The sequence below is a fragment of the Pan paniscus genome, chromosome 16 (genome assembly GCF_029289425.2).
Source record: "Pan paniscus chromosome 16, NHGRI_mPanPan1-v2.0_pri, whole genome shotgun sequence".
In the NCBI taxonomy this organism is placed as follows: Eukaryota; Metazoa; Chordata; class Mammalia; order Primates; family Hominidae; genus Pan; species Pan paniscus.
In genome coordinates this window covers 17896592-17924053 of record NC_073265.2, presented here as the reverse complement: position 1 = coordinate 17924053, position 27462 = coordinate 17896592, and positions in this window count along the sequence as shown.

Sequence of the window (27462 nt, the reverse complement as noted above, 5' to 3'; positions counted from 1 at the left end):
GGTTTATTCCATTAAATTCCATTCCATTCCATTTCATTAGATTCGTGTTGATTCCGTTCCATTCCATTCCATTCCATTCCATTCCATTCCATTCCATTCCATTGCATTCCATTCCAATCCATTCGGGTTGATTCCATTCCCTTTCATTCCATTCGTGTTGATTCCATTCCATGCCATTCCATTCCATGCCATTCCATTCCATTCCATTCGGGTTGATTCCATGAAATTCCATTTCATTCCATTTCATTAGATTCTTGTTGATTATATTCCATCCCATTCCATTCCATTCCATTCCATTCCATTGCATTCCCTTCCAATCCATTCGGGTTGATTCCATTCCATTCCAATCCATTCGGGTGGATTCCATTCCATACAATTCCATTGCATGGCATTTGGGTTGATTCCATTCCATTCCATTCCATTCCATTCCATTCCATTCGGGTTGATTCCATTCCATGCCATTCCATTCCATGCCATTCTATTGCATTCCATTCGGGTTGACTCCATTCCATTCTATTCCATTCCTTTCCATTCCATTCCATTCCATTCGGGTTGATTCCATTCCATTCCATTCCTTTCCATTCCATTCCATACCATTCCATTCCAGTTGATTCCATTCCATTCCATTCTTTTAAATTCCATTCCATTCCATTTGATTCCATTCCATTCCATTCCATTCCATTCCATTCCATTCCAGTTGATTCCATTCCATTCCATTCCATCCCATTCCATTCCATTCCATTAGATTCGTGTTGAAACCATTCCATTCACTTCCATTCCATTCCATTCCATTCCATTCCATTCCATTCCATTCCATTCGGGTGGATTCCATTCCATTCCATTCCATTCCTTTCCATTCCGTTCCTTTCCATTCCATTCGGGTTGATTCCATTCCATTCCATTCCATTCCATTCCATTCCATTCCATTCCGGTTGATTCCATTCCATTCCATTCGATTCCGTTCCATTCCATTCCATTCCATTCGGGTTTATTCCATTCTGTTCCATTCCATTCCATTCCATTCCGTTCCAATCGACTTGATTCCAGTCCATTCCATTCCATTCCATTCCATTCCATTCCATTCCATTCCATTCCATACCATTCCATTAGATTCTTGATGATTCCATTCCATTCCATTCCATTCCATTCCACTCCACTCCATTCCAATTGATTCCATTCCATTGCATTCCATTCCGTGCCATTCCATTGCATTCCATTCGGGTTGATTCCTTTCTATTCCATTCCATTCCATTCCATTCCATTCTGGTTGAATCCATTCCATTCCCTTCCATTGCATTCCATTCCATTCGGGGTGATTCCATTCCATTCCATTCCATTCCATTCCATTCCATTCCATTCCATTCTATTCAGGTTGATTCCATTCCAATCCATTCCAATCCATTCCATTCAATTGCATTCCATTCCATTCGGGTTTATTCCATTAAATTCCATTCCATTCCATTTCATTAGATTCGTGTTGATTCCGTTCCATTCCATTCCATTCCATTCCATTCCATTGCATTCCATTCCAATCCATTCGGGTTGATTCCATTCCCTTTCATTCCATTCGTGTTGATTCCATTCCATGCCATTCCATTCCATGCCATTCCATTCCATTCCATTCGGGTTAATTCCATTCCATTCTATTCCATTCCGTTCCATTCCATTCCTTTCCATTCGGGTTGATTGCATTCCATTCCATTCCTTTCCATTCTATTCCATACCATTCCATTCCGGTTGATTCCATTCCATTCCATTCTTTTCAATTCCATTCAATTCTGGTTGATTCCATTCCATTCCATTCCATTCCATTCTATTCCGGTCCATTATATACTATTGCATTCGCGTTGATTCCGTTCCATTACACTCCATTCTTTCCATTCCATTCCATTTGGGTTGATTCCATTCCATTCGATTCAATTCCATTCCATTCCATTCCATTCCATTTGGGTCGATTCCATTCCATTCCATTTCATTCCATTCAATTCCTATCCATTCGGGTTGATTCCATTCAATTGCATTTCATTCCATTCCATTCCATTCCATTCCATTCGGGTTGATTCCATTCCGTTCCATTCCATTCCATTCTCTTCCATTCCATTCCATTCCATTCGGTTTGATTCCATTCCATTCCATTCTATTCCATTCCATTCCATTCCACTCGGATTGATTCCATTCCATTCCATTCCATTCCATTCCATTCCATTCCATTCCATTCCATTTCATTCTATGCGCGTTGATTCCATTCAATTCCATTCCATAACATTGCATTCCATTCCATTCCTTTCCATTCCGGGTGATTTCATTCCATACCACTTCATCCCATTCCATTCCATTCCATTCCTTTCGGGTTGATTCCATTCCACTCCAGTCCATTCCATTCCATTCCATTCCACTCTATTCATGTTGATTCCATTCCATTCCATTGCATTGCATTCCATTCCATTCCATTCCATTCGGGTTGATTCCATTCCATTCCATTCCGTTCCATGCCATTCCATTCCATTCGGGTTGATTCCATACCATTCCATTCCATTCCATTCCCGTTCATTCCATTCCATTCCATTCCATACCATTCAATTCCATTCCATTCCATTCGTGTTGATTCCATTCCATTCCTTTAGACTCGTGTTTATTCCGTTCCGTTCAATTCCATTCCATTCCATTCCATTCCTTTCCATTAGTGTTGGTTCCATTCCGTTCTGTACCATTCAATTCCATTCGTGTTGATTCCATTCCATTCCATTCCATTCCATTCCATTCCATTCCATTCCATTCCATTCCATTCCGGTTGATTCCATTCCATTCCATTCCATCCCATTCCATTCCATTCCATTAGTTTCGTGTTGAAACCATTCCATTCACTTCCATTCAATTCCATTCCATTCCATACCATTCCATTCGGATAGATTCTATTCCATTCCATTCCATTCCATTCCGATCCATTCCATTCCATTCTGGTTGATTCCATTCCATTCCATTCCATTCCATTCCATTCCATTCCATTCCCTTCCATTCCATTCCATTCGTGGTGATTCCATTCCATTCCATTCCGTTCCGTTCCCTTCCATTCCATTCCATTCAGGTTGATTCCATTCCATTCCATTCAATTCCATTCAATTCCATTCCGTTCTAATCGAGTTGATTCCAGTCCATTCCATTAAATTCCATTCCATTAGATTCGTGTTGATTCCAATCCATTCCATTCCATTCCATTCCATTCCACTCCACTACATTCCGATTGATTTCATTCCATTGCATTCCATTCCGTGCCATTCCATTGCATTCCGTTCGGGTTGATTCCATTCTATTCCATTCCATTCCATTCCATTCCTTTCCATACCATTCGGGTTGAATCCATTCCATTCCTTTCTATTGCATTCCATTCCATTCGGGGTGATTCCATTCCATTCCATTCCATTCAATTCAATTCCATTGCATTCCATTCCATTTGAGTTGATTCCACTCAATTCCATTCCATGCGGTTTGATTCCATTCCATCACATTCCATTCCATTCTATTCCATTCCTTTCCATTCCATTCCATTCGGATATATTCCATTCCATTCCATTCGGATTGATTGCATTCCATTCCATTCCATTCCATTCCACTCCACTCGGGTTGATACCATTCCATTCCATTCCATTGCATTCCATTCCATTTGAGTTGATTCCATTCCATTCCATTCCATTCCATTCGCGATGATTCGATTCCATTCCATTCCATTGCATTCCATTCCATTCGAGTTGATTCCATTCCATTCCACTGCATTCCATTCCATTCCATTCCATTCGGGTAGATTCCATTCCATGCCATTGCATTCCATTCCATTCCATCCCATTGGAGTTGATTCCTTTCCATTTTATTCCAATCCATTCCATTCCATTCCATTCCATTCCATTCAGATTGATTCCATTCCATTCCATTCCACTCCACTCCATTCCATTCCGATTCATTCCACTCCACTCCATTCCATTCCATTCCATTCCAATCATATTGATTCAATTCCACCCCATTCCATTCCATTACATTGCATTCCAATCCCCTCCAGTCGGGTTGATTCAATTCCTTTCAATTCAATTCCATACCATTCCATTCCATTCCATTCTGGTTGATTCCATTCCATTCCGTTCCATTCCATTCCATTCCATTCGGGTTGATTCCATTTCGTTCCATGTCATTCCATTCCATTCCATTCCAGTCAATTACATTCCATTCCATTCCGGTTTATTCCATTCCATTCCAATCCATTCCATTCGAGTTGATTCCATTCCATTCGGGTTGATTCCATTCCATTCCATTCCATTCCATTCCGTTCCATTCGTGTTGATTGCATTCCATTCCATTCCATTCCATTCCATTCCATTCCATTCGATTCCATTCCATTCGGGTTGCTTCCATTGCATTCCAATCCATTCCATTCCATTCATTTCCATTCGATTCCATTCCATTCCATTTGTGATCATTCCATTCCATTCCATTCCATTCGAGTTGATTCCAATCCATTCCTTTCCATTGGGGTTGATTCCATTCCATTCCATTCCATTCCATTCGGGTTGATTCCATTCCATTCCATTCCATTGCATTCCATTCCATTCCATTCGAATTGATACCTTTCCATTCCATTCCATTCCATTCGGGGTGATTCCATTCCATTCCATTCCATTCCATTGCATTCCATATCATTCAGTTTGATTCCATTCCATTCGAGTTGATTCCATTCCATTCCATTCCATTCCATTAGGGTTGATTCCATTCCATTCCATTACCTTCCATTGCATTCCATTAAGGTTGATTCCATTCCATTCCATTCCATTTCATTCCATTCCATTCGGGTTGATTCCAAACCATTCCATTCCATTCCATTCTGGTTGATTACATTGCATTCCATTCCATTCCATTGCATTCCATTCGGGTTGATTCCATTCCATTCCATTCCATTTCATTCCATTGCATTCGATTCCATTCCATTGGACTTGATTCCTCTCCATTTCATTCCATGTGTGTTGATTCCACTCCATTACATTCGATTCCATTGTATTCCTTTCCATTCCATTCAATTCCATTCCATTCCATTCCATTTGAGTTGATTCCACTCGATTCCATTCCATGCGGTTTCATTCCATTCCATTCCATTCCATTCCATTCCATTTTATTCCATTCCTTTCCATTCCATTCCATTGCATTCCATTCCATTCCATTCCATTCGGGTAGATTCCATTCCATGCCATTGCATTCCATTCCATTCCATTCCATTGGAGTTGCTTCCTTTCCATTTTATTCCAATCCATTCCATTCCATTCCATTCCATTCCATTCAGATTGATTCCATTCCATTCCCTTCCACTCCACTCCATTCCATTCCGTTTCATTCCACTCCACTCCATACCATTCCATTCCATTCCATTCATATTGATTCAATTCCACCCCATTCCATTCCATTACACTGCATTCCAATACCCTCCAATAGGGTTGATTCAATTCCATTCGATTCCATTCCATACCATTCTGGTTGATTCCATTCCATTCCATTCCATTCCATTCGGGTTGATTCCATTTCGTTCCATCTCATTCCATTCCATTCCATTCCAATCGATTACATTCCATTCCATTGGGGTTTATTCCATTCCATTCCATTCCATTCGAGTTGATTCCATTCCATTCCTTTAGACTCGTGTTGATTCCGTTCCGTTCAATTACATTCCATTCCATTCCATTCCTTTCTGTTCGTGTTGGATCCATTCCGTTCCATCCCATTCTATTCCATTCGGGTTGATTCCATTCCATTCCATTCCATCCCATTCCATTCCATTCCATTAGATTCGTGTTGAAACCATTCCATTCACTTCCATTCAATTCCATTCCATTCCATTCCATTCCATTCGGATAGATTCCATTCCAATCCATTCCATTGAATTTCATTCCATTCCATTCCATTCTATTCGGGTTGATTCCATTCAAATCCATTCCATTCCATTCCATTCCATTATATTCAGGTTGATTCTATTCCAGTCCATTCCATTCCATTCCATTGCATTCCTTTCCATTCGGGTTGATTCCATGAAATTCCATTTCATTCCATTTCATTACATTCTTGTTGATTATATTCCATCCCATTCCATTCCATTCCATTCCATTCCATTCCATTGCATTCCCTTCCAATCCATTCGGGTTGATTCCATTCCATTCCAATCCATTCGGGTGGATTCCATTCCATACAATTCCATTGCATGGCATTTGGGTTGATTCCATTCCATTCCATTCCATTCCATTCCATTCCATTCGGGTTGATTCCATTCCATGCCATTCCATTCCATGCCATTCTATTGCATTCCATTCGGGTTGACTCCATTCCATTCTATTCCATTCCTTTCTATTCCATTCCATTCCATTCCTTTCCATTCCATTCCATACCATTCCATTCCAGTTGATTCCATTCCATTCCATTCTTTTCAATTCCATTCCATTCCATTTGATTCCATTCCATTCCATTCCATTCCATTCCATTCCGGTTGATTCCATTCCATTCCATCCCATCCCATTCCATTCCATTCCATTAGATTCGTGTTGAAACCATTCCATTCACTTCCATTCCTTTCCATTCCATTCCATTCCATTCCATTCCATTCGGGTGGATTCCATTCCATTCCATTCCATTCCTTTCCATTCCGTTCCTTTCCATTCCATTCGGGTTGATTCCATTCCATTCCATTCCATTCCATTCCATTCCATTCCATTCCGGTTGATTCCATTCCATTCCATTCGATTCCGTTCCATTCCATTCCATTCCATTCGGGTTTATTCCATTCTGTTCCATTCCATTCCATTCCATTCCGTTCCAATCCAGTTGATTCCAGTCCATTCCATTCCATTCCATTCCATTCCATACCATTCCATTAGATTCTTGATGATTCCATTCCATTCCATTCCATTCCATTCCATTCCATTCCACTCCACTCCATTCCAATTGATTCCATTCCATTGCATTCCATTCCGTGCCATTCCATTGCATTCCATTCGGGTTGATTCCTTTCTATTCCATTCCATTCCATTCCATTCCATTCTGGTTGAATCCATTCCATTCCCTTCCATTGCATTCCATTCCATTCGGGGTGATTCCATTCCATTCCATTCCATTCCATTCCATTCGAGTTGATTCCACTCGATTCCATTCCATGCGGTTTGATTCCATTCCATGCCATTCCATTCCATTCTATTCCATTCCTTTCCATTCCATTCCATTCGGAAATATTCCATTCCATTCCATTCCGTTCCATTCCATTCCAATCCCTTCCATTCCATTCCATTCCTTTCGGGTTGATTCCATCCCTTTCCATTCCATTCCATTCCCTTCCATTGCATTCCATTTGTGTTGATACCATTCCTTTTCCCTCCATGGCATTCCATTCCATTCCATTCTATTCCATACCATTCGCATTCATTCCATTGCATTCCATTCCATTCCATTCCATTCCATTTCATTCCATTTGTGTTGATTCCATTCCATTCCATTCCATTCCATTCCATTCGTGTTGATTCCGTTCCATTGCTTTCCATTCCATTTCGGTTGATTCCATTCCATTCCATTCGGTTTGATTCCATTCTTTCCATTCCATTCCATTCCATTACATTCCATTCGGGGTGATTCCATTCCATTCCATCGCATTCCATTCCTTTCCATTCCATTCCATTCCATTCGTGTTGCTTCCATTCCATTCCATTCCATTCAGGTTGATTCGATTCGATTCCATTCCATTCCATTCGAGGCGATTGCACACCATTCCATTCCATTCGGGAAGATTCCATTCCATTCCATTCCATTCTATTCCATTCCATTTATTTCGGATTGATTCCATTCCCTTCCATACCATTCCATTCCATTCCATTCCATTCTATTCGGGTTGATTCTATTCCATTCCATTCCTTTCCATTCCATTTGAGTTGATTCCATTCCATTCCAATACATACTCGTTGATTCGATTCCATTCAATTCCATTGAATTCCAATCCTTTCGGGTTGATTGCATTCCATTCCATTCCATTCCATACCATTCCATTCCATTCCATGCCATTCCATTCCATTCCATTCGGGTTGATTCCATTCCATTCCATTCCATCCCATTCCTTTCCATTCCATTACATTCCATTCAATTTCTTTCCATTCCATTCCATTCCATTCGGGTTGATTCCATTCCATACAATTCCATTGCATGGCATTTGTGTTGATTTCATTCCATTCCATTCCATTCCATTCCATTCCATTCCATTCCATTCGGGTTGATTCCATTCCATGCCATTCCATTCCATGCCATTCTATTCCGTTCCATTCGGGCTGATTCCATTCCATTCTATTCCATTCCGTTCCATTCCATTCCATTCCATTCGGGTTGATTCCATTCCATTCCATTGCTTTCCATTCTATTCCATACCATTCCATTCCGGTTGATTCCATTCCATTCCATTCTTTTCAATTCCATTCCATTCCAGTTGATTCCATTCCATTCCATTCCATTCCATTCCATTCCATTCCATTCCATTCCATTCCGGTTGATTCCTTTCCATTCCATTCCATCCCATTCCATTCCATTCCATTAGATTCGTGTTAAAACCATCCCATTCACTTCCATTCCATTCCATTCCATTCCATTCCATTCGGGTAGATTCCATTCCATTCCATTCCATTCCTTTCCATTCCGTTCCTTTCCATTCCATTCAGGTTGATTCCATTCCATTCCATTCCATTCCATTCGGGTTGATTCCATTCCATTCCATTCGAATCCGTTCCATTCCATTCCATTCCATTCGGGTTTATTCCATTCTGTTCCATTCCATTCCATTCCATTCCGTTCCAATCGAGTTGATTCCATTCCATTCCATTCCATTCCATTCCATTCCATTAGATTCGTGTTGATTCCATTCCGTTCCATTCCATTCCATTCCATGCCACTCCACTCCACTCCGATTGATTCCATTCCATTGCATTCCATTCCGTGCCATTCCATTGCATTCCATTCGGGTTGATTCCATTCTATTCCATTCCATTCCATTCCATTCCATTCCATTCCATTCCATTCCATTCCATTCCATTCGGGTTGAATCCATTCCATTCCCTTCCATTGCATTCCATTCCATTCAGGGTGATTCCATTCCATTCCATTCCATTCCATTCCATTCGAGTTGATTCCACTCGATTCCATTCCATGCGGTTTGATTCCATTCCATGCCACTCCATTCCATTCTATTCCATTCCTTTCCATTCCATTCCATAAGTATATATTCCAATCCATTCCATTCCATTCCATTCCATTCCATTCCATTCCATTCCTTTCGTGTTGATTCCATTCCGTTCCATTCCATTCCAATCCCTTCCATTCCATTCCATTCCTTTTGGGTTGATTCCATTCCGTTCCATTCCATTCCAATCCCTTCCATTCCATTCCATTCCTTTCGGGTTGATTCCATCCCTTTCCATTCCATTCCATTCCCTTCCATTGCATTCCATTTGTGTTGATTCCATTCCTTTTCCCTCCATGGCATTCCATTCCATTCCATTCCATTCCATACCATTCGCATTGATTCCACTGCATTCCATTCCATTCCATTCCATTCCATTTCATTCCATTTGTGTTGATTCCATTCCATTCCATTCCATTCCATTCCATTCCATTCGTGTTGATTCCATTCCATTGCTTTCCATTCCATTTCGGTTGATTCCATTCCATTCCATTCTATTCGGGTTGATTCTATTCCATTCCTTCCTTTCCATTCCATTTGAGTTGATTCCATTCCATTGCAATACATTCTCGTTGATTCGATTCCATTCAATTCCATTGAATTCCAATCCTTTCGGGTTGATTCCATTCCATTCCATTCCATTCCATACCATTCCATTCCATTCCATGCCATTCCATTCCATTCCATTCGGGTTGATTCCATTCCATTCCATTCCATCCCATTCCTTTCCATTCCATTACATTCCATTCAATTTCTTTCCATTCCATTCCATTCCATTCGGGTTGATTCCATTCCATACAATTCCATTGCATGGCATTTGTGTTGATTTCATTCCATTCCATTCCATTCCATTCCATTCCATTCCATTCGATTCGGGTTGATTCCATTCCATGCCATTCCATTCCATGCCATTCTATTCCATTCCATTCGGGCTGATTCCATTCCATTCTATTCCATTCCGTTCCATTCCATTCCATTCCATTCGGATTGATTCCATTCCATTCCATTCCATTCCATTCTTTTCAATTCCATTCCATTCCAGTTGATTCCATTCCATTCCATTCCATTCCATTCCATTCCATTCAATTCCGGTTGATTCCTTTCCATTCCATTCCATCCCATTCCATTCCATTTCATTAGATTCGTGTTAAAACCATCCCATTCACTTCCATTCCATTCCATTCCATTCCATTCCATTCGGGTTGATTCCATTCCATTCCATTCCATTCCTTTCCATTCCGTTCCTTTCCATTCCATTCGGGTTGATTCCCTTCCATTCCATTCCATTCCATTCGGGTTGATTCCATTCCATTCCATTCGAATCCGTTCCATTCCATTCCATTCCATTCGGGTTTATTCCATTCTGTTCCATTCCATTCCATTCCATTCCGTTCCAATCGAGTTGATTCCAGTCCACTCCATTCCTTTCCATTCCATTCCATTAGATTCGTGTTGATTCCATTCCGTTCCATTCCATTCCATTCCATGCCACTCCACTCCACTCCGATTGATTCCATTCCATTGCATTCCATTCCGTGTCATTCCATTGCATTCCATTCGGGTTGATTCCATTCTATTCCATTCCATTCCATTCCATTCCATTCCATTCCATTCCATTCCATTCCTTTCGGGTTGAATCCATTCCATTCCCTTCCATTGCATTCCATTCCATTCAGGGTGATTCCATTCCATTCCATTCCATTCCATTCCATTCGAGTTGATTCCACTCGATTCCATTCCATGCGGTTTGATTCCATTCCATGCCACTCCATTCCATTCTATTCCATTCCTTTCCATTACATTCCATAAGGATATATTCCATTCCATTCCATTCCATTCCATTCTCTTCCTTTCGGGTTGATTCCATTCCGTTCCATTCCTTTCCAATCACTTCCATTCCATTCCATTCCTTTTGGGTTGATTCCATCCCGTTCCATTCCATTCCATTCCCTTCCATTGCATTCCATTTGTGTTGATTCCATTCCTTTTCACTCCATGGCATTCCATTCCATTCCATTCCATCCCATACCATTCGCATTGATGCCATTCCATTTCTTTCCATTCCATTCCATTCCATTTCATTCCATTCGTTTTGATTCCATTCCATTCCATTCCCTTCCATTCCATTCCATTCCATTCCATTCCATTCCATTCCATTCGTGTTGATTCCATTCCATTGCTTTTCATTCCATTTCGCTTGATTCCATTCCATTCCATTCGGTTTGTTTCCATTCTTTTCCATTCCATTCCACTCCATTCCATTCCATTCGTGTTGCTTCCATTCCATTCCATTCCATTCCATTCCATTCCATTCCATTCCATTCCATTCGGGGTGATTCCATTCCATTCCATCGCATTCCATTCCTTTCCAGTCCATTCCATTCCATTCGTGTTGCTTCCATTCCATTCCATTCCATTCCATTCTGGTTGATTCGATTCCATTCCATTCCGTTCCATTCGAGGCGATTGCACACCATTCCATTCCATTCGGGTTGATTCCGTTCCATTCCATTCCATTCTATTCCATTTCATTTATTTCGGATTGATTCCATTCCCTTCCATACCATTCCATTCCATTCCATTCCATTCTATTCGGGTTGATTCGATTCCATTCCATTCCTTTCCATTCCATTTGAGTTGATTCCATTCCATTCCAATACATTCGCGTTGGTTGGATTCCATTCCGTTCCATTGAATTCCAATCCTTTCGGGTTGATTCCATTCCATTCCATTCCATTCCATACCATTCCATTCCATTCCATACCATTCCATTCCATTCCATACCATTCCATTCCATTCCATTGGGTTTGATTCCATTCCATTCCATTCCATCCCATTCCTTTCCTTTCCATTTCATTCCATTCCATATCGTTCCATTCCATTCCATTCCATTCGGGTTGATTCCATTCCATTCCATTCCATTCCATTCGGGGTGTTTCCATTCCACTCGGGTTGATTCCATTCCATTCCATTCCATTCCATTGCATTCAGGTTGATTCCATTCCATTCCATTCCATTGAATTTCATTCCATTCCATTCCATTTTATTCGGGTTGATTCCATACAAATCCATTCCATTCCATTCCATTCTATTCAGGTTGGTTCCATTCCAGTCCATTCCATTCCATTCCATTGCATTCCTTTCCATTCGGGTTGATTCCACTAAATTCCATTCCATTCCATTTAATTAGATTCGTGTTGATTCCATTCCATTCCATTCCATTCTATTCCATTCCATTCCATTCCATCTCATTCCCTTCCAATCCATTCGGGTTGATTCCATTCCATTCCATTCCATTCGGGTTGATTCCATTCCATACCATTCCATTGCATGGCATTTGGGTTGATTTCATTCCATTCCATTCTATTCCATTCCCTTCCATACCATTCCGTTCCATTCGGGTTGATTTCATTCCATTCCATTCCATTCCATTCCATTCCATTCCATTCCATTCCATTAGATTCGTGTTGATTCCAATCCATTCCATTCCATTGCATTCCACTCCACTCCATTCCGATTGATTACATTCCATTGCATTCCATTCCCTGCCATTCCATTCCATTCCATTCCATTCGAGTTGATTCCATTCCATTCGGGTTGAGTCCATTCCATTCCATTCCATTCCATTCCGTTCCATTCGGGTTGATTTCGTTCCATTCAATTCCTTTCCATTCCATTCCATTCGGGTTGCTTCCGTTGCATTCCAATCCATTCCATTCCATTCATTTCCATTCGATTCCATTCCATTCCATTTGTGATCATTCCATTCCATTCCATTCCATTCCATCCCATTCGAGTTGATTCCAATCCATTCCTTTCCATTCGGGTTTATTCCATTCTATTCCATTCCATTCCATTCTGGTTGATTCCATTCCATTCCATTCCATTCCATTCCATTCCATCCCATTCCATTCCATTCCATTAGATTCGTGATGACACCATTCCATTCACTTCCATTCCATTCCATTCCATTACATTCCTTTCCTTTTCATTCCATTCGGGTTGATTCCATTCCATTCCATTCCATTCGAGTTGATTCCATTCCATTCCATTCCATTCGTGGTGATTCGATTCCATTGCATTCCATTCCATTCCGGTTGATTCCATTCCATTCCATTCCATTCCATTCCTTTCCATTCCATTCCTTTCAGGATGATTCCATTCCATTCCATTGAATTCCATTCGATTCCATTCCATTCTATTCGGGTTGATTCCATTCAAATCCATTCCATTCCATTCCATTCCATTCCATTCCATTCTATTCAGGTTGATTCCATTCCAATCCATTCCAATCCATTCCATTCCATTTCATTCCATTCCATTCGGGTTGATTCCATTAAATTCCATTCCATTCCGTTTCATTAGATTCGTGTTGATTCCATTCCATTCCATTTCATTCCATTCCATTCCATTACATTGCATTCCATTCCATTCCATTTGGGTTGATTCCATTCCATGCCATTCCATTCCATGCCACTCCACTCCATTCCATTCGGGTTGATTGCATTCCATTCTATTCCATTCCGTTCCATTCCATTCCTTTCCATTCGGGTTGATTGCATTCCATTCCATTCCTTTCCGTTCTATTCCACACCACTCCATTCCGCTTGATTCCATTGCATTCCATTCTTTTCAATGCCATTACATACTATTGCATTCGCGTTGATTCCATTCCATTACACTCCATTCCATTCCATTCCATTCCATTCCATTCCATTTAGGTTGATTCCATTCCATTCGATTCAATTCCATTCCATTCCATTCCATTCCATTTGGGTCGATTCCATTCCATTCCATTTCATTCCATTCCATTCCATTCCAATCCATTCGGGTTGATTCCATTCCATTGTATTTCATTCCATCCCATTCCTTTCGGGTTGATTCCATTCCGTTCCATTCCATTCCATTCTCTTCCATTCCATTCCATTCCATTCGGTTTGATTCCATTCAATTCCATTCCATAACATTGCATTCCATTCCATTCCATTCCATTCGGGGTGAATCCATTCCATACCATTTCATCCCATTCCATTCCATTCCATTCCATTCTGGTTGATTCCATTCCACTCCAGTCCATTCCATTCCATTCCATTCCACTCCATTCATGTTGATTCCATTCCATTCCATTGCATTGCATTCCATTCCATTCCATTCCATTCGGGTTGCTTCCATTCCATTCCATTCCGTTCCATCTCATTCCATTCCATTCGGGTTGATTCCATTCCATTCCATTCCGGTTCATTTTATTCCATTCCATACCATTCCATTCGTGTTGATTCCATTCCATTCCTTTAGACTCGTGTTGATTCCGTTCCCTTCAATTCCATTCCATTCCATTCCATTCCTTTCCATTCGTGTTGGTTCCATTCCGTTCCATCCCATTGTATTCCATTCGGGTTGATTCCATTCCATTCCATTCCATTCCATTCCGGTTGATTCCATTCCATTCCATTCCATCCCATTCCATTCCATTCCATTAGATTCGTGTTGAAACCATTCCATTCACTTCCATTCAATTCCATTCCATTCCATTCCATTCCATTCGGATAGATTCCATTCCATTCCATTCCATTCCATTCCGTTCCATTCCATTCCATTCGGGTTGATTCCATTCCATTCCATTCCATTCCATTCCCTTCCATTCCATTCCATTCGGGTTGATTCCATTCCATTCCATTCCATTCCGTTCCATTCCATTCCATTCCGTTCCATTCCATTCCATTCCATTCGGGTTGATTCCATTCCATTCCATTCAATTCCATTCCATTCCATTCCGTTCTAATCGAGGTGATTCCAGTCCATTCCATTCCATTAGATTCATATTGATTCTAATCCATTCCATTCCATTCCATTCCATTCCACTCCAATTCATTCCGATTGATTACATTCCATTTTATTCCATTCCGTGCCATTCCATTGCATTCCATTCGGGTTGATTCCATTCTATTCCATTCCATTCCATTCCATTCCATTCCATCCCATTCGGGTTGAATCCATTCCATTTCTTTCCATTGCATTCCATTCCATTCTGGGTGATTCCATTCCATTCCGTTCCATTCCATTCCATTCCATTCCATTCGTGTTGATTCCATTTCATTCTATCTCATTCCATTCCATTCCATTCCGATCAATTCCTTTCCATTCCATTCGGGTTCATTCCATTCCATTCCATTCCATTCCATTCCCTTCCATTCCATTCCATTCCATTCGGGTTGATTCCAGTCCGTTCAATTCCATTCCATTCCATTCCATTCCATTTCGGATGATTCCCTTCCATTCCATTCCATTCCATTCCGGGTGTTTCCATTCCACTCGGGTTGATTCCATTCCATTCCATTCCATTCCATTGCATTCAGGTTGATTCCATTCCATTCCATTCCATTCCATTCCATTGAATTTCATTCCATTCCATTCCATTTTATTCGGGTTGATTCCATTCAAATCCATTCCATTCCATTCCATTCCATTCTATTCAGGTTTGTTCCATTCCAGTCCATTCCATTCCATTCCATTGCATTCCTTTCCATTCGGGTTGATTCCACTAAATTCCATTCCATTCCATTTCATTAGATTCGTGTTGATTCCATTCCATTCCATTCCATTCAATTCCATTCCATTCCATTCCATCTCATTCCCTTCCAATGCATTCGCGTTGATTCCATTCCATTCCATTCCATTCGGGTTGATTCCATTCCATACCATTCCATTGCATGGCATTTGGGTTGATTCCATTCCATTCCATTGCATTCCATTCCATTCCATTCCATTCGGGTTGATTCCATTCCATGCCATTCCATTCCATGCCATTCTATACCATTCCATTCGGGTTGATTCCATTCCATTACATTCCTTTCCATTCTATTCCATACCATTCCATTCCGGTTGATTCCATTCCATTCCATTCTTTTCAATTCCATTCCATTCCAGTTGATTCCATTCCATTCCATTCCATTCCATTCCATTCCATTCCATTGCATTCCATTCCATTCCATTCCATTGGAGTTGCTTCCTTTCGATTTTATTCCTTTCCATTCCTTTCCATTCCATTCCATTCCTTTCCATTCCATTCCATTCGGATGGATTCCAGTCCGTTCCATTCCATTCCATTCCATTCCATTCCATTCCATTCCGTTTGAATCCATTCCATTCCATTCCATTCCATTCCATTCCATTCCTTTCCATTCCATTACATTCGGGTTGATTCTATTCCATTCCATTCCATTCCTTGGAATTCCATTCCATTTCATTCCATTCTATTCGGGTTGATTCCATTCAAATCCATTCCATTCCATTGCATTCCATTCCATTCCATTCCATTCCATTCTATTCAGGTTGATTCCATTCCAATCCATTCCACTCCATTCCATTCCAATGCATTCCATTCCATTCGGGTTGATTCCATTAAATTCGAATCCATTCCATTTCATTAGATTCGTGTTGATTCCATTCCATTCCATTCCATTCCATTCCATTCCATTCCATTGCATTCCATTCCAATCCATTCAGGTTGATTGCATTCCCTTCCATTCCATTCGGGTTGATTCCATTCCATGCCATTCCTTTCCTTGCCATTCCATTCCATTCCATTCGTGTTGATTCCATTCCATTCCATCCCATTCCATTCCATTCCATTAGATTCGTGTTGAAACCATTCCATTCACTTCCATTCCATTCCATTCCATTCCATTCCAATCCATTCGGATAAATTCCATTCCATTCCATTCCATTCCATTCCGTTCCATTCCATTCCATTCGGGTTGATTCCATTCCATTCCATTCCATTCCATTCCATTCCCTTCCATTCCATTCCATTCGGGTTGATTCCATTCCATTCCATTCCATTCCGTTCCATTAGATTCCATTCCGTTCCATTCCATTCCATTCCATTCGGGTTGATTCCATTCCATTCCATTCAATTCCATTCCATTCCATTCCGTTCTAATCGAGTTGATTCCAGTCCATTCCATTCCATTCCATTAGATTCATATTGATTCTAATCCATTCCATTCCATTCCATTCCATTCCACTCCACTTCATTCCGATTCATTACATTCCATTTTATTCCATTCCATGCCATTCCATTGCATTCCATTCGGGTTGATTCCATTCTATTCCATTCCATTCCATTCCATTCCATTCCATCCCATTCGGGTTGAATCCATTCCATTTCTTTCCATTGCATTCCATTCCATTCTGGTTGATTCCATTCCATTCCATTCCATTCAATTCCATTCCATTCCATTCCATTCCAGTTGATTCCACTCGATTCCATTCCATGCGGTTTGATTCCATTCCATTACATTCCATTCTATTACATTCCATTCCATTCGGATATATTCCATTCCATTCCACTCGGGTTGATACCATTCCATTCCATTCAATTGCATTCCATTCAATTTGAATTGATTCCATTCCTTTCCATTCCATTCCATTCGCGATGATTCGATTCCATTCCATTCCATTGCATTCCATTCCATTCGAGTTGATTCCATTCCATTCCATTGCATTCCATTCCATTCCATTCGGGTAGATTCCATTCCATGCCATTGCATTCCATTCAATTCCATTCCATTGAACGTGCTTCCTTTCCATTTTATTCCAATCCATTCCATTCCATTCCATTCAGGTTGATTCCATTCTATTCCATTCCACTCCACTCCATTCCATTCCATTTCATTCCACTCCACTCCATTCCATTCCATTCCATTCCACTCATATTGATTCAATTCCACCCCATTGCATTCCATTACATTGCATTCCAATCCACTCCAATCGGGTTGATTCAATTCTTTCGATTGCATTCCATACCATTCCATTCCATGCCATTGCATTCCATTCCATTCTGGTTAATTCCATTCCATTGCGTTCCATTCCATTCCATTCCATTCGGGTTGATTCCATTTCATTCTATCTCATTCCATTCCATTCCATTCCAATCAATTCCATTCCATTCCATTCGGGTTCATTCCATTCCATTCCATTCCATTCCATTCCCTTCCATTCCATTCCATTCCATTCGGGTTGATTCCAGTCCGTTCAATTCCATTCCATTCCATTCCATTCCATTTCGGTTGATTCCATTCCATTCCATTCCATTCCATTAGGTGTGTTTCCATTCCACTCGTGTTGATTCCATTCCATTCCATTCCATTCCATTGCATTCAGGTTGATTCCATTGCATTCCATTCCATTCCATTCCATTGAATTTCATTCCATTCCATTCCATTCTATTCGGGTTGATTCCATTCAAATCCATTCCATTACATTCCATTCCATTCTATTCAGGTTGGTTCCATTCCAGTCCATTCCATTCCATTCCATTGCATTCCTTTCCATTCGGGTTGATTCCACTAAATTCCATTCCATTCCATTTCATTAGATTCGTGATGATTCCATTCCATTACATTCCATTCAATTCCATTCCATTCCATTCCATTGCATTCCCTTCCAATCCATTCGGGTTGATTCCATTCCATTCCATTCCATTCGGGTTGATTCCATTCCATACCATTCCATTGCATGGCATTTGGGTTGATTCCATTCCATTCCATTCCATTCCATTCCTTTCCATTCCATTCCATTGCATTCCATTCCATTCGCGTTGATTCCATTCCATGCCATTCCATTCCATGCCATTCTATTCCATTCCATTCGGGTTAACTCCATTCCATTCTATTCCATTCCTTTCCATTCCATTCCATTCCATTCGGGTTGATTCCATTCCATTCCATTCCTTTCCATTCTATTCCATACCATTCCATTCCGGTTGATTCCATTCCATTCCATTGTTTTCAATTCCATTCCATTCCAGTTGATTCCATTCCATTCCATTCCGCTTGATTCCATTCCATTCCATTCCATCCCATTCCATTCCATTCCATTACATTCGTGTTGAAACCACTCCATTCACTTCCATTCCATTCCATTACATTCCATTCCATTCTATTCGGGTTGATTCCATTCCATTCCATTCCATTCCTTTCCATTCCGTTCCTTTCCATTCCATTCGGGTTGATTCCATTCCATTCCATTCCATTCCATTCCATTCGGGTTGATTCCATTCCATTCCATTTGATTCCGTTCCATTCCATTCCATTCCATTCAGGTTTATTCCATTCTGTTCCATTCCATTCCATTCCATTCCGTTCCAATCGAGTTGATTCCAGTCCATTCCATTCCATTCCATTCCATAACATTCCATTAGATTCGTGTTGATTCCATTCCATTCCATTCCATTGCATTCCATTCCACTCCACTCCATTCCAATTGATTCCATTCCATTGCATTCCATTCCGTGCCATTCCATTGCATTCCATTCGGGTTGATTCCATTCTATTCCATTCCTTTCCATTCCATTCCATTCCTTTCCATTCGGGTTGAATCCATTCCATTCCCTTCCATTGCATTCCATTCCATTCGGGGTGATTCCATTCCATTCCATTCCATTCCATTCCATTCCATTCCATTCGAGTTGATTCCACTCTATTCCATTCCATGCGGATTGATTCCATTCCATGCCACTCCATTCCATTCTATTCCATTCCTAACCATTCCATTCCATTCGGAAATATTCCATTCCATTCCATTCCATTCCATTCCATTCCATTCCATTCCTTTCGGGTTGATTCCATTCCGTTCCATTCCATTCCAATCCCTTCCATTCCATTCCATTCCTTTCGGGTTGATTCCATCCCGTTCCATTCGATTCCATTCCCTTCCATTGCATTCCATTTGTGTTGATTCCATTCCTTTTCCCTCAATGGCATTCCATTCCATTCCATTCCATTCCATACCATGCGTATTGATTCCATTCCATTCCATTCCATTCCATTTCATTCCATTCCATTCCATTCGTGTTGATTCCATTCCATTCCATTCCATTCCATTCCATTCGTGTTGATTCCATTCCATTGCTTTCCATTCCATTTCGGTTGATTCCATTCCATTCTACTCGGTTTGATTCCATTCTTTTCCATTCCATTCCATTCCATTCGGGTTGATTCCATTCCATTCCATCGCATTCCATTCCCTTCCACTCCATTCCATTCCATTCGTGTTGCTTCCATTCCATTCCATTCCATTCCATTCCATTCCATCCCATTCCATTCGCGGTGATTCCATTCCATTCCATCGCATTCCATTCCTTTCCAGTCCATTCCATTCCATTCCATTCGTGTTGCTTCCATTCCATTCCATTCCATTCAGGTTGATTCTATTCGATTCCATTCCATTCCATTCGAGGCGATTGCACACCATTCCATTCCATTCGGGTTGATTCCATTCCATTCCATTCCATTATATTCCATTCCATTTATTTCGGATTGATTCCATTCCCTTCCATACCATTCCATTCCATTCTATTCTGGTTGATTCGTTTCCATTCCATTCCTTTCCATTCCATTTGAGTTGATTCCATTCCATTCCAATACATTCTCGTTGATTCGATTCCATTCAGTTCCATTGAATTCCAATCCTTTCGGGTTGATTCCATTCCATTCCATTCCATTCCATTCCATACAATTCCATTCCATTCCATACCATTCCATTTCATTCCATTCGGGTTGATTCCATTCCATTCCATTCCATCCCATTCCTTTCCATTCCATTACCTTCCATTCCATTTCTTTCCATTCCATTCAATTCCATTCGGGTTGATTCCATTCCATACAATTCCATTGCATGGCATTTGGGTTGATTTCATTCCATTCCATTCCATTCCATTCCATTCCATTCCATTCCATTCTGGTTGATTCCATTCCATGCCATTCCATTCCATGCCATTCTATTCCATTCCATTCGGGTTGATTCCATTCCATTCTATTCCATTCCGTTCCATTCCATTCCATTCCATTCCATTCCGGTTGATTCCATTCCATTCCATTCCTTTCCATTCTATTCCATACCATTCCATTCCGGTTGATTCCATTCCATTGCATTCTTTTCAATTCCATTCCATTCCAGTGGATTCCATTCCATTCCATTCCATTCCATTCCATTCCATTCCATTCCATTCCGGTTGATTCCATTCCATTCCATTCCATCCCATTCCATTCCATTCCATTCCATTAGATTCGTGTTAAAACCATTCCATTCACTTCCATTCCATTCCATTCCATTCCATTCCATTCCATTCCATTCGGGTTGATTCCATTCCATTCCATTCCATTCCTTTCCATTCCGTTCCTTTCCATTCCATTCGGGTTGATTCCAATCCATTCCATTCCATTTCATTCCATTCCATTCGGGTTGATTCCATTCCATTCCATTCGAATCTGTTCCATTCCATTCCATTCCTTTCGGGTTGATTCCATCCCATTCCATTCCATTCCATTAGATTCGTGTTGAAACCATTCCATTCACTTCCATTCAATTCCGTTCCATTCCATTCCATTCCATTGGGATAGATGCCATTCCATTCCATTCCGTTCCATTCCATTCCACGCGGGTTGATTCCATTCCATTCCATTCCATTCCATTCCCTTCCATTCCATTCCATTCGGGTTGATTCCATTCCATTCCATTCCATTCCGTTCCATTCCTTTCCATTCCGTTCCATTCCATTCCATTCCATTCCATTCGGGTTGATTCCATTCCATTCCATTCAATTCCATTCCATTCCATTCCGTTCTAATCGAGTTGATTCCAGTCCATTCCATTCCATTCCATTAGATTCATATTGATTCTAAACCATTCCATTCCATTCCATTCCATTCCACTCCACTTCATTCCGATTGATTACATTCCATTTTATTCCATTCCGTGCCATTCCATTGCATTCCATTCGGGTTGATTCCATTCTATTCCATTCTATTCCATTCCATTCCATTCCATTCCATCCCATTCGGGTTGAATCCATTCCATTTCTTTCCATTGCATTCCATTCCATTCTGGGTGATTCCATTCCATTCCATTCCATTCCATTCCATTCCATTCCATTCCATTCGTGTTGATTCCACTCGATTCCATTCCATGCGGTTTGATTCCATTCCATTCCATTCCATTCTATTCCATTCCATTCCATTCGGATATATTCCATTCCATTCCATTCCATTCCACTCGGGTTGATACCATTCCATTCCTTTCCATTCCATTCCATTCGCGATGATTCGATTCCATTCCATTCCATTGAATTCCATTCCATTCGAGTTGATTCCATTCCATTCCATTGCATTCCATTCCATTCCATTCCATTCCATTCGGATAGATTCCATTCCATGCCATTGCATTCCATTCCATTCCATTCCATTGGACGTGCTTCCTTTCCATTTTATTCCAATCCATTCCATTCCATTCCATTCCATTCCATTCCATTCCATTCCATTCAGGTTGATTCCATTCCATTCCATTCCACTCCACTCCATTCCATTCCATTTCATTCCACTCCACTCCATTCCATTCCATTCCATTCCACTCATATTGATTCAATTCCACCCCATTGCATTCCATTACATTGCATTCCAATCCACTCCAATCGGGTTGATTCAATTCCATTCGATTCCATTCCATACCATTCCATTCCATGCCATTGCATTCCATTCCATTCTGGTTGATTCCATTCCATTCCGTTCCATTCCATTCCATTCCATTCGGGTTGATTCCATTTCATTCCATCTCATTCCATTCCATTCCATTCCAATCAATTCCATTCCATTCCATTCGGGTTCATTCCATTCCATTCCATTCCATTGCATTCCATTCCCTTCCATTCCATTCCATACCATTCGTGTTGATTCCAGTCCATTCAATTCCATTCCATTCCATTCCATTCCATTTCGGTTGATTCCATTGCATTCCATTCCATTCCATTCCATTGGTGTTGCTTCCTTTCGATTTTATTCCTTTCCATTCCATTCCATTCCATTCCATTCCCTTCCATTCCATTCCATTCGGATGGATTCCAGTCCGTTCCATTCCATTCCATTCCATTCCATTCCATTCCGGCTGAATCCATTCCATTCCATTCCATTCCATTCCATTCCTTTCCATTCCATTACATTCGGGTTGATTCTTTTCCATTCCATTCCATTCCATTGAATTCCATTCCATTCCATTCCATTCTATTCGGGTTGATTCCATTCAAATCCATTCCATTCTATTCCATTCCATTCCATTCCATTCTATTCAGTTTGATTCCATTCCAATCCATTCCACTCCATTCCATTCCATTGCATTCCATTCCTTTCGGTTTGATTCCATTAAATTCCATTCCATTCCATTTCATTAGATTCGTGTTGATTCCATTCCATTGCATTCCATTCCGTTGCATTCCATTCCAATCCATTCGTGTTGATTCCATTCCCTTCCATTCCATTCGGGTTGATTCCATTCCATGCCATTCCTTTCCATGCCATTCCATTCCATTCGATTCGGGTTGATTCCATTCCATTCTATTCCATTCCGTTCCATTGCATTCCTTTACATTCGGGTTGATTGCATTCCATTCCATTCCTTTCCATTCTATTACATACCATTCCATTCCGGTTGATTCCATTCCATTCCATTCTTTTCAATTCCATTCCATTCAGGTTGATTCCATTCCATTCCATTCCATTCCATTCCATTCCATTCCATTCCATTCTATTCCGTTCCATTACATACTATTGCATTAGCGTTGATTCCATTCCATTACACTCCATTCCATTCCATTCCATTCCATTCCATTTGGGTTGATTCCATTCCATTCGATTCAATTCCATTCCATTCCATTCCATTTGGGTCGATTCTATTCCATTCAATTTCATTCCATTCCATTCCGTTCCAATCCATTTGGTTTGATTCCATTCCATTGCATTTCATTCTATTCCATTCCATTACATTCCATTCGGATTGATTCCATTCCGTTCCATTCCATTCCATTCTCTTCCATTCCCTTCCATTCGGTTTGATTCCATTCCATTCCATTCTATTCCATTCCATTCCATTCCACTCGGATTGATTCCATTCCATTCCATTCCATTCCATTCCATTCCATTTCATTCTATGCGCGTAGATTCCATTCAATTCCATTCCATAACATTGCATTCCATTCCATTCCATTCCATTCGTGGTGATTCCATTCCATACCATTTCATCCCATTCCATTCCATTCCATTCCCTTCGGGTTGATTCCATTCCACTCCAGACCATTCCATTCCATTCCATTCCAATCCATTCATGTTGATTCCATTCCATTCCATTGCATTGCATTCCATTCCATTCCATTCGCGTTGTTTCCTTTCCATTCCATTATTTTCCATCCCATTCCATTCCAATCGGGTTGATTCCATTCCATTCCATTCCGGTTCATTCCATTCCATTCCATTCCATTCCATTCGATTCCTATTGATTCCATTCCATTCCTTTAGACTCGTGTTGATTCCCTTCCGTTCAATTCCATTCCATTCCATTCCATTCTTTTCCACTCGTGTTGGTTCCATTCCGTTCCATCCCATTCCATTCCATTCGTGTTGATTCCATTCCATTCCATTCCATTCCATTCCATTACGGTTGATTCCATTCCATTCCATTCCATCCCATTCCATTCCATTCCATTAGATTCGTGTTGAAACCATTCCATTCACTTCCATTCAATTCCATTCCATTTCATTCGTGTAGATTCCATTCCATTCCATTCCATTGCATTCCGTTCCATTCCATTCCATTCGGGTTGATTCCATTCCATTCCATTCCATTCCATTCCCTTCCATTCCATTCCATTCGGGTTGATTCCATTCCATTCCATTCCATTCCGTTCCCTTCCATTCCATTCTATTCGGGTTGATTCCATTCCATTCCATTCCATTCCATTCCATTCCGTTCTAACCGAGTTCATTCCAGTCCATTCCATTCCATTCCATTAGATTCGTGTTGATTCCAATCCATTCCATTCCATTCCATTCCGTTCCACTCCACTCCATTCCGATTGATTACATTCCATTGCATTCCATTCCGTGCCATTCCATTGCATTCCATTCGGGTTGATTCCATTCTATTCCATTCCATTCCATTCCATTCGTATTGATTCCATTCCGTTCCATTCCATTCCATTGCATTCCATTCCAATCGAGTTGATTCCATTCCAATCCATTCCATTCCATTCCATTAGATTCCTGTTGATTCCATTCCATTCCATTCCATTCCATTCCATTCCATTCCATTCCATTCCACTCCACTCCGATTGATTCCATTCCATTGCATTCCATTCCGTGCCATTCCATTGCATTCCATTCTGGTTGATTCCATTCTATTCCATTCCATTCCATTCCATTCGGGTTGAATCCATTCCATTCCCTTCCATTGCATTCCATTCCATTCGGGGTGATTCCACTCGATTCCATTCCATGCGGTTTATTCCATTCCATGCCATTCCATTCCATTCTATTCCATTCCTTTCCATTCCATTCCATTCGGATATATTCCATTCCAATCCATTCCTTTCGGGTTGACTCCATTCCGTTCCATTCCATTCCAATCCCTTCCATTCCATTCCATTCCTTTCGGGTTGATTCCATCCCGTTCCATTCCATTCCATTCCCTTCCATTGCATTGCATTTGTGTTGATTCCATTCCTTTTCCCTCCATGGCATTCCATTCCATTCCATTCCTTACCACTCGCATTGATTCCATTCCATTCCATTCCATTCCATTCCATTCCATTCCATTCGTGTTGATTCCATTCCATTCCATTCCATTCCATTCCATTCCATTCCATTCGGTTTGAATCCATTCCATTGCTTTCCATTCCATTTCGGTTGATTCCATTCCATTCCATTCGGTTTGATTCCATTCTTTTCCATTCCATTCCATTCTATTCCATTCCATTCGGGTTGATTCCATTCCATTCCATCGCATTCCATTCCTTTCCACTCCATTCCATTCCATTCGTGTTGCTTCCATTCCATTCCATTCCATTCCATTCAGGTTGATTCGATTCCATTCCATTCCATTCCATTCCATTTGAGTTGATTCCATTCCATTCCAATACATTCGTGTTGATTCGATTCCATTCCATTCCATTGAATTCCAATCCTTTCGGGTTGATTCTATTCCATTCCATTCTATTCCATTCCATTCCATTCCATTCCATACCATTCCATTCCATTCCATTTGGGTTGATTCCTTTCCATTCCATTCCATCTCATTCCTTTCCATTCCATTTCATTCCATTCCATTTCTTTCCATTCCATTCCATTCCTTTCGGTTTGATTCCTTTCCATTCCATTCCATTCCATTCGGGTTGATTCCATTGCATTCCATTCCATTCCATTCCATTCCATTCCATTCCTTCCAATTCCATTCGGGTATATTCCATGGCATTCCTTTCCATTGCATTCAATTCCATTCCATTCCAATCCATTCCATTCCGTTTCACTCCATTCGGGTTTATTCCATTCCATTCCATTCCATTACATTACATTCCCTTCGGGTTTGTCCATAGCATTCCACTAAATTCCATTCCATTCCGTTCCATTCCATTCCATTCCATTCCTTTCCATTCCATTCCATTCCATTCCATACGAGTTGATTCCATTGCATACCATTCCATTCCATTCCAATAAATTCCATTCCATTCCATTCCATTCCATACGAGTTGATTCCATTGCATTCCCTTCCATTCCATTTCAATCACTTCCATTCCATTCCATTCGAGTTGATTCCAAACCATTCCATTCCATTCGGGTTGACTCCATCCCATTCCATTCCATTCCATTCGGGTTGATAGCATTCCATTCCATTCCATTCCATTCCATTCCATTCGGGTTGATTCCTTTCCATTCCATTCCATTCAATTGCATTCCATTCCAATCGGGTTGATAATATTCCATTCCAATCAATTTCATTCCATTCGAGTTGATTTCATTCCATTCGGGTTGATTCCATTCCATTCCGTTCCATTCCATTCCATTCCATTCGGGTTGATTCCATTCCATTCCTTTCCATTCCATTCCATTCGGGTTGCTTCCATTGCATTCCAATCCATTCCAATCCATTCATTTCCATTCGATTCCATTCCATTCCATTTGTGATCATTCCATTCCATTCCATTCCATTCGAGTTGATTCCAATCCATTCCATTCCATTCGGGTTGATTCCATTCCATTCCATTCCATTCGGGTTGATTCCATTCCATTCCATTACATTGCATTCCATTCCATTCCATTCGAATTGATTCCTTTCCATTCCATTCCATTCCATTCGGGTTGATTCCATTCCATTCCATTCCATTGCATTCCATTCCATTCGGGTTGATT